The 10,000-nt window shown below is 31.7% G+C and overlaps 1 protein-coding gene across 1 annotated transcript in view; it reads left to right on the top strand.

Moving 5' to 3' along the window:
- The window catches only part of LOC137645703 (coiled-coil domain-containing protein AGAP005037), a 1,132,788-nt gene that overhangs the window by 820,657 nt on the left and 302,131 nt on the right, over positions 1-10,000 (top strand). The window lies entirely within an intron of this gene.

Raw genomic sequence — 10,000 nt, 5'->3', positions numbered from 1 at the left:
TATATATATATATATATATATATATATATATATATATATATATATATATATATTATATATATATATATAAGAGGAGAGAGAGAGAGAGAGAGAGAGAGAGAGAGAGAGAGAGAGAGAGAGAGAGAGAGAGAGACTTATCTTTAAATATTTATTTGTCACCTGAGAAGAAAAAAAATGATCGATCCTTGTGAGGTTGGCAATTCGATCCCTGCAATAGGGAACTTCCACTATCATCTTTAGTCGTGAGCTGCTCGTCTCCTTTGGCATTAGAGTCTCTATATCGCATTGAGGGGCTCCGATGTGACGCTGCCAAGAAGACCAGGCAGGGAGGAGGGTTCTTTAGTCCTTTCGTATCCTCTGCTGCATGATTGTGATACACCTCTCCTGGTTATTGATATAAGTGCTCGTAAGAGCAGTCGGGACGAGGTACCACGATAAAAGGCTTTGCTCTTTTGTGCACGTTTTTTCCATATATTTATTTTACCGCATCGTTTCACTTTTTGTGCCATTCACGCTTGATACAAATAATATACGTTTTTACAAGCGTTGTTAAAATCATATATCTGTACACATTATAGTTTATGAGTTCTGGATATAAAACCGTTTAACTTAGACCATTAAATTTACCCGTGCCTCTAGGAAATAGTTAACATAAGAAATATTAGGGAGAAATGCTTTTCTATCCTCGAGGTATAAAATTCTAAGTTTTGTGAAATTCAAAAGTAGTTAAGATTTTGGTCCTAGAATAAATAGGTGACTTTAAAAATCATTATCATCATCAGCCGTAACTAGTTCACTGTAGGACATAGGCCTCAGATATGTCGTTCCACTAACGTCTGTTTATGGTCTTTCTATGGCAGTCTATACTCGCAATTTGTTCTTTGTCAATGCATCGTCTTCTCTTCCTTCCCCTGCTTCGTTTGCAATCTCTAGGGACCCATTCGGTTATTTCCTTCGTCCATCTATCATCTGTCATTCTCATTATATGTCCTGCCCATGTCCATTTGTTTTTTCTTACATGTTCAAATATCGTCTACTTTAGTTTACTTTCATACCCGTGTTGCTCTTTTTCAGTTTTTAGTGTTATTTCCATCGTTACTCCTCCATAGCACTTTGAGTTGTAACTAGCTTATGTTGAATCTAAGGCTTTGTTAAGGCTCATCCTTGAAAATAAATCAAGGTAAATCAAAGGGAAATAAATAAAAAATATATCGACCAGCCATAGTTCCTAGTCGCTTAGATTTATGAAAATATAAAAAAATAAATGTTTGAAAAATGGGAAATAGGTCATTAAATTGATATACTCTAGGTCGTTATTCAAGAAAATCAAATGTTTGTTGACAATGATGACCAACCTTCATTGCACCTATGTGTATATATTATTATTATTATTATTAATTGCTAAGCTACAACCCTAGTTGGAATAGCAACATGCCCGGTGAGGAAAGGAAACAGGAAAAATAAAATATTTTATGAACAGTAACAACATCAAAATAAATATTTCCTTTATAAACTATAAAAACTTTAACAAAACAAGTGATAGAGAAATAAGATAGAATAGTGTGCTCAAGTGTACCCTCAAGCAAGAGAACTCTAACCCAAGACTATGGAAGACCATGGTGCAGAAGCTATCGCCCAAGACAGTGATTTGATTTTGGAGTGTCCTTCTCCTAAAAGAGATGCTTACCATAGCTAAAGAGTCTCTTCTACCCTACCAAGAGGAAAGTAGCCACTGAACAATTACTTTGCAGTAGTTAAATTAAACCATTGAGAGAAGAAGATTTGTTTGGTACTTCGGTGTTGTCAGGTGTATGGGGACAGAGGAGAATGTGTAAAGAATAGGCCAGACTATTCCTGTATGTGTAGGCAAAAAGAAAATGAATCGTAACCAGAGAAACGGATCCAGTGTAGCACTGTCTGGCCAGCCAAAAGACCCCATTACTCTCTAGCGGTAGTATCTCAACGGGTGGCTGGTGCCCTGGCTAACCTACTACCTACTAGAAAAACGTTAAATAATAAATTATTGACTTTTAAAGTACAATTCAACAACATAAGTAAAAAATACTAATCATTACGTACTACATAGTAAAAAATAATAGTAATAACCACTAATAATAGAAATAATAATGATAATCGTAATAATGATAGAGTAAAGATGAATAACAAACATAAGAACTAAATAATATGTTCTTACACAATCTAATAATACTATTGACATTACTAATAAAAATATTAATGATAATCATCATCATCATTAGAATCCTTGACAAAATAATAATAATAATAATAATAATAATAATAATAATAATAATAATAATAATAATAATAATAATAATAATAATAATAATTTTTTATTGTAATATAAACACTAAAATCTGAAAATTTAAAGCGACTCCCCTATTTTCTTTTTCAGAGGTTGATTCATAGTTATTTATCTTGATTTCTCTACGGCACTATACACGTATCCTCACTATAGTCCATTTCTTTTAGCGATGCAGATTTGCACAGACTCACAGCGGTGCCCTTTTAGCTCGGAAAAGTTTCGTGATCGCTGATTGGTTGGAATTATCTTGTCCAACCAATCAACGATCCGGAAACTTTTCCGAGCTAAAAGGGCATCGCTGCAAGTTGGTGCAAATATGCATCGCTAAAAGAAATGGACTATAGTTTCTTACGTAGGAGAATCTTTGCTTATTTCCGCTGATAAAATACTTTTGCTTTCGAAAATTCATCATCATCATCTCACGCTTATTGACGCAAAGGGCCTCGGTTACATTTCTCTAGTCAACTCTATCTTGAGCTTCTAATTCTATACTTCTCCATTCACCATCTCCTAGTCCTCAGCCATGTAGGCCTGGCTCCTCTAACATTTCTAGTGCCTTTTGGAGCCTAGCTGAACGTTTGGTGAACTAATCTTTCTTGGGGAGTGCGAAGAGCATGCCAATACCATCTCTATCTAACACTCATCATGATCTCATCCACATATGGCACTCGAGTAATATCTCTTATAGTTTCATTTCTAATCCTGTCCTGCCATTCGAAAATCACTTATTCATATTTTCAAATGTGAGTCATGTCATCCATTTACTAATTTTTATGTTGTATCTTTTTATTTCCCTTTTTTTTTTTGGCCTATTGGTAATTGTATATGATCAGTAATCTATGAAATATAGCATCACCTAAGGAGTGTACCTCCATCTTTTTTCATCTTTTGATATATGGTGTGGACGAGTTTTGATGGGGCGTGTCCGAGTGGGGATACCTTAACCTAGTGAAAGTGTTTACGTATCTTCATGATCACCAAAGCTGCAATAGTCAGGGACACCCATACTAGGTTAGTTTGCTGTGAGTGGTCAGACTAAAGTCTCACACAATCGCCAATCCGCACTGGCCAGCTTAGTTATGGAAACTGGCCAAACCCTAGAGCCTTTGTCTAGGCGTGAACTAGAAATGGCTGCATTTGTTGTTGTTGTTTTGGATGGATGTACTTTTTGGTTTCCTAATACTGTACATTATGCGTATTGCTATTTCTAATTTTCCGTGAAATCGTAAATCATACTTTGGAGATAATAGCTCCTTAATAATTTATATTTTTCACTTACTCATTTTCCTATAACATCCCTCCAATATATTTTTTAGCTAAAAAGTAGCACGTTTGATAGAATGTATAATTATTACAAATATATTTAATAACTTCCTCTTTTTTTCTAGTTGGTTTGTCTCTAAATTATTTATGTACTATGGCAACAATGTACGATGTTAGTTTAGGCAATCAATTTTATTCAATATTTAAACGTGTCTATATTTGCTTAGAGTTCTGTCGCTATCGAAATTATACATTTATTTGGTACTTAGTTTTCCTAATCCCGTTCATCTCTTCAAGCCTATTTGGATATTTTCAATTTAACAAGTACACAAATCTGCCTTTTTGTCAATTGATATATGTGCACAGTAATTTTGATTAAATAAATGAATTTTAATACGTGCCTTGATAATTTCCAAATTATGCGGTAATAATTTTATTTCAAATGTCAAGAAGATTGACAGAAACAGAAGTGAAGGGATTTTTGGTAGTAACCCCAGTTTTCCGATTTATAAACACAAGGCCTCATTTTTTCTTATTGTACTGATATATGTAGCAAATTTTTTGCATTTCAACTTCTTTTCCCATTTAATCTACAAGAGCAAATTTTATGAGCAACAAAACCAATGATAATAGTAATGTCAATAATGATAATGGTGATGATGATGATGATGATGAGGATACACCTTTATGATATGAAGATCTTTATAATATGAAAGTTTTAACATCATAGATAAGTGAACAGTATGTTCTGATGAGATTCACCAATAAAAAAAAAATGAAAAAAAAAAAAAAAAAACGTCTTTCATCTTTCTCTTTGACGGATGTCTAATGCAGTCCATCTATTCAAGCAGAAAGACGGGAGCCTCCTTTTCCAAAAAAAAAAAAAAAAAAATGGTGTTCTCTATTATTATTATTATTATTATTATTATTATTATTATTATTATTATTATTATTATAATATTATTATTATTAATAATAATAATAATAATAATAATAATAATAATAATAATAATAATAATAATAATAATAATAATAATTACTGTAGTAGAAAGATGCTTTGATTTCACTGATAAGTATTAAGTAGTTAAACCTGACCAAAATTGGAAAGGAATGAAAACCGGAATTAAATTAATTACTTCCAACTATCTCTACTCAAAACCTCTTTTCATGAAAGCGACAATAGAAATGAATAATGTTGCTCTTATATATCTCTGTGTTAAAGTGCATGAATTTATTCTGAAATAAAATGTAAGCGCAGAATGAGCTCATTTTGCCAGCCACAATATGGACGAGTTGGGCTTCAGACTGAAGTATGCGCTGAACACACTCAACATTTTCATTACTGTTTCTTACTCCGTCCATTATGTTGATTGTCTGTTTCCAGTTGAGGAGTTCGTGGTTTTTTTCTCCAGAAACTTTATATAGACACCTGAAAAATATACTGGACTAAAAATAATGATAATAATTATTGTTCTTATTTCTGTTATTTATATTATATCCCTCATCTCGTCATTACCATTATACATGGGTGATTAAAATATAATCTATAAATCTCTGCTGATTTTCAATATCTTTTTAGATTATGATTCAACTTCTCAAGCGCTTTGAGACGACGGAAAATAAAAACACTGCCATTATTCGCGATGCATATCTCGAGAGCACGGCTTCCAGACAGTATTGTTGTCTTAATGTTGTCTTCATACGTTGATGTATATATTTCCTGCCGACCTTTGGTATTTTCCCGAGTATCTTCTTTGTCTTTTATTTGACTCTCTTGTGTGAAAAATTCTGGCAGTGGAGACCACTTGGTTTAATGACCTGACAAAACTCAGAAATATTTCGAAATGTTTCTATTGCAGAAGTTAGTAAATTGCATTCATGTAAAGTATTCATATACTTGTTAGATCGCATTGCTGATCTTGTAGTAGGTTTTTGTAACATGTCTACAAGATTAGGATTGTTATGCAGATTTATAAGATATTTCTTGTCTACAAGATTAGGATTGTTATGCAGATTTATAAGATATTTCTTGTCTACAAGATTAGGATTGTTATGCAGATTTATAAGATATTTCTCCTCATTGAAAACTATAAAGTGCCAAAACACTATAAAATGGCTAGAAAAGAGGTAAAAATTCTCGAAAAGTACTAAAAATGCTATAAAAAGGCCAGGGAAGTGTTAGAAACGTTATAAAACCCTATTAAATGCTAGAAAAGTGCTAAAAACACTATAAAATCTAGAAAAGTGAAGTAGATGATGAATGGAAAAGTATCGATTTAAGTCTATAGGCAAAGGAGAAAATGATGATCATGATCATGATGACAATGGAAAGTCATAAATATCTATTATTTACCATCAAATTGAATTAAGCCATATTAACCTCCCAAGCATCATGACTGCTCTTTTACTTCCCAAGAAGTCATTTGAAATCAGATCTCTTGTCCCACCAATTTTATGATGCTAAAGTCACCACTGCCATGAAAACAAGAGCCATCTAAAATAATTGATGCCTTTTATTAAGAACATTTAGCTTTAACTATAAAAACAACAAATGCAGCCCTTTCTAGTCCACTGCTGGACAAAGGCCTCTGACGTGACTTAGTCATGTCTTGGGTTTGGCCATTTTCATCACCACGCTGGCCACTGTTGATTTGTGACGGTGGGAGACTTTAGTTTGACCGCTCACAGCAAACCAACCTGTGTTGGGTGGCCGTGACTAGTACAGCTATCCTGATAACGGCGATACACAAACCCTTTCACAACGTTAAGGTATCCTCACTGAGTTTTATCTAATTTAGAACAAATGTTATCATAAATTTATACCGATGTTCGTAGTCTTAATCTTGTATTTCAATAATGCAGAGTAACTTGAAGAAAGTTCCATGCGTTGTGGTGGCCGATATGGTAACGTCCCTGACTGGTGAACGCCAGACTGGGGTTCGAGTCCCGCTCAAACTTGTGAGTTAAGGATGGGGGGTTTGGGGGAGCCTACAGGTCTCTCTGCTGAGTCATCAGCAGCCATTGCTTGTCTATCTTTGGTCCTAGCTTGGGTGGAGAGGGTTTGGGTGCTAATCATATTTATATGGTCAGTCTCTAGGGCATTGTCACTGTCCCTTGCCCCTGCCATTCATGAGCAACCCAAGGGCTCCAACAGATAGGAAAGGAAATAAATAAACTACAGGGGAAGTAATGAATAATTAAAATAAAATGTTTTAAGGTCACTATCAATGTTGAAATTGATCTGACATATATAAATTAAATTTATGAAGAGAATCTTATGTCAGCCTGTTTAACATGAAATCTTTCGCTGCAAGTTTGAACCTCTGAATCTCCACTACTTCAAACCGATTCAACTGCCTGATTAGGAAGATCATTACACAATCTGTTAACAACTGGTATAAATTTTTAGAATAGTTTGTAGTATCGAGCCTTATGATGGAAAGGCATGATTGTTTGAATTAACTGCATGCATAGTATTACGTACATGATGGTGCGGTCTGGGAAGATTTGAATGTAAAGATGATCAAAGTTAGGAGAAATATTATGAAAAATGTATAGAGAACTAAATGAACAACTGTGCCAGAGGTTAATATGAAGATCAGGAAGAGATTCAGCTGCTGAAGATCATGCAGGAAAACAATACTCGAAACAAGGCAAAATGAAACAATCAAAACACTTTAGAATAAATTGATCACCGGAAATCTTGAAAGACTTTCTCAATGAGCTATTTTTTTTTGCAATAGACGTAAAAACTGACCAAATATAAACTCGCTCTCAAGAATCACACATAAAAAAAAAGTTTAAAAGAATAGTATAAAGTTAAAGAAACACTGTCAATGCTGAGATCTGGATGTTTAGTAGCCACTTACAATCATACTTTGAGTTATGATAGATATCAATTTCATGCCCCATAATTTTCACCATGTACTAATTTTAACTAGATCTCTTTTAAGGGATTTAGCAACCCCAGATCTAAATTCAGGTGATGGAATTGATGTTAAAAGACTAGCATCATCTTCATATGCAACGAACTTGTTTTTAGGCCAAACCACATATCATATTTATGTAGTATGAAAAGTAATGGACCAAGAACTCTACCCCAAGGAACACCAGATATCTCATTCCTAGAGTAACTCTGGTGTCCTTCAACATCATCTCTTTGCAATCTATTACTCAAAGATTCAACAATGATGCTAAGAAAAGACCCACTTACTCCCAACTGTTTGAGTTTAAAAACAAGGACTTCATGATTAACACGGTCAGAGGCAGCAATAAATTCATGGCAAATCTTACGAAATTCCTAACTACAATTAAGGGATTTCTGTACAGCATTAGAGATTGTATGAAGAACATCACATGCTCCAAGGCCTTTGCGAAAGCCAGATCACAAAAGGGAGTTGTGGAAATTGGGAGGTAATCAGCTGGGCTTGAGCTACCACAAACACATTTACTGAATGGAGTAACAAACAATTCTCCAACAAGTATTAAAAGAGCCTGTTCTCGCTAACGTGCGGAAAATAACAGAAAATTTACGAGCTAAGAAATCTGCAGTTTTTATAATAAAACAAAGGAAAAATAACATTTGTGTCTACGCCTCCATAAGTATCATTGTCCATCAAAAGAGTTTTAATCTCCCGGGACCGAAAAACTAAACTAATTAGTTTAGCCCCAGGGAAACAGAAATGAGGAAGATCAAGTTTCTCATTATTCTCTACTTATTGTTAAACTCATCAGCTAAAAGGGTTACGTTTTCCTTTGGACAATGAGTGAGAACCATCTGAAATAAAAAATATATGCTCTATCCATCTTTATAGGTCGCCTTTTCACTCAAACTGCAAAGAGTTTGTAACTTTCTTTGAAGATCAGACCTTGTCTCAGGATGACAAAGATAAGAAGATGAACGTTATTAATATTATTTGGCCTTTAAGTCCTTCAGCAGAAGATCGGTTTTGTGTTTTGGCCTTCTGGTGGAGGCCAAACCATAATTTTGGCTACTGAATGAATATTTCTGTTTTTCATTTGAAAGGCCAGCAATTCAAATATTCATGGGTGTGCATTAAGGTAATTGGTTCTATTTGCAGTTTTGCATTTAAGAAGTAAACAATTTTATAAATTACATGTTCATCAGAACACCATCGACATATAGGTTACCTACTTAATCTTCTTGAATGGAAACAACGCTCATAATATTAGACTTTAAATTGAAACTTACTTTGGTGAGGGATTCAGGGCAAAATCAAGGTTCAAATATGTTACTATTAGGAAATGGGTATACAGCATCATCAGTTGTATCACACTCTAGTCAAATATCTTTAAACAGGATACCATTTTATATATATATATACACACACACACACACACACACACACACACACACACACATATATATATATATATATATATATATATATATATATATATATATATATATATATATATATATATATATATATATATATATATTACTAAAATCAACAATTATTTAGTTTTTTTAAACATGAACGTGTGGACTTGAGTCTTTTCTTATTTATGAATATTGTCACGTTACTAATTTATCATTTTTATGGAAATTTTTCTGTTCGGAATACACAAAATCCTTCATACTAATGTTTTCAAATATTATTTTTATATATATTTTATTTAGGATGAGACCTTCGTATTCTTATATATATCTATCTATCTATCTATCTATCTATCTATCTATCTATATATATATATATATATATATATATATATATATATATATATATATATATATATATATATATATATATATATATATATATAAATATATATATATCTATATATACATGTACATATATACCTATATATATATATACACACACACACACATATATATATATATATATATATATATATATATATATATATATATATATATATATATATATATATATATATATATATATATATATATATATATATATATATATATATATATATATATATGTATATATATATGATATATATGTATGTGTTTTATTATATATATAATTTGTATATATTAATATATCTATTTATACATACACACATATACAATGTGTATAGGCATACACATACACACACGCACATTTATACATACATACAGTATATATAAATATATATATATATATATATATATATATATATATATATATATATATATATATATATATATATATATATATATTTATATATATGCATATGTAAATATATGTATATATATATGCATATATATGTAAATATATATATATATATATATATATATATATATATATATATATATATATACATTTGTATATATATATATATATATATATATATATATATATATATATATATATATATATATATATATATATATATATATAAAGGACATAAACTCGTGTTTGATATTCGATAAGGCATCAAAAT

The sequence above is a fragment of the Palaemon carinicauda genome, chromosome 8 (genome assembly GCF_036898095.1).
Source record: "Palaemon carinicauda isolate YSFRI2023 chromosome 8, ASM3689809v2, whole genome shotgun sequence".
Classification (NCBI taxonomy): domain Eukaryota; kingdom Metazoa; phylum Arthropoda; class Malacostraca; order Decapoda; family Palaemonidae; genus Palaemon; species Palaemon carinicauda.
This window is presented reverse-complemented; position numbering and strand designations above follow the sequence as displayed.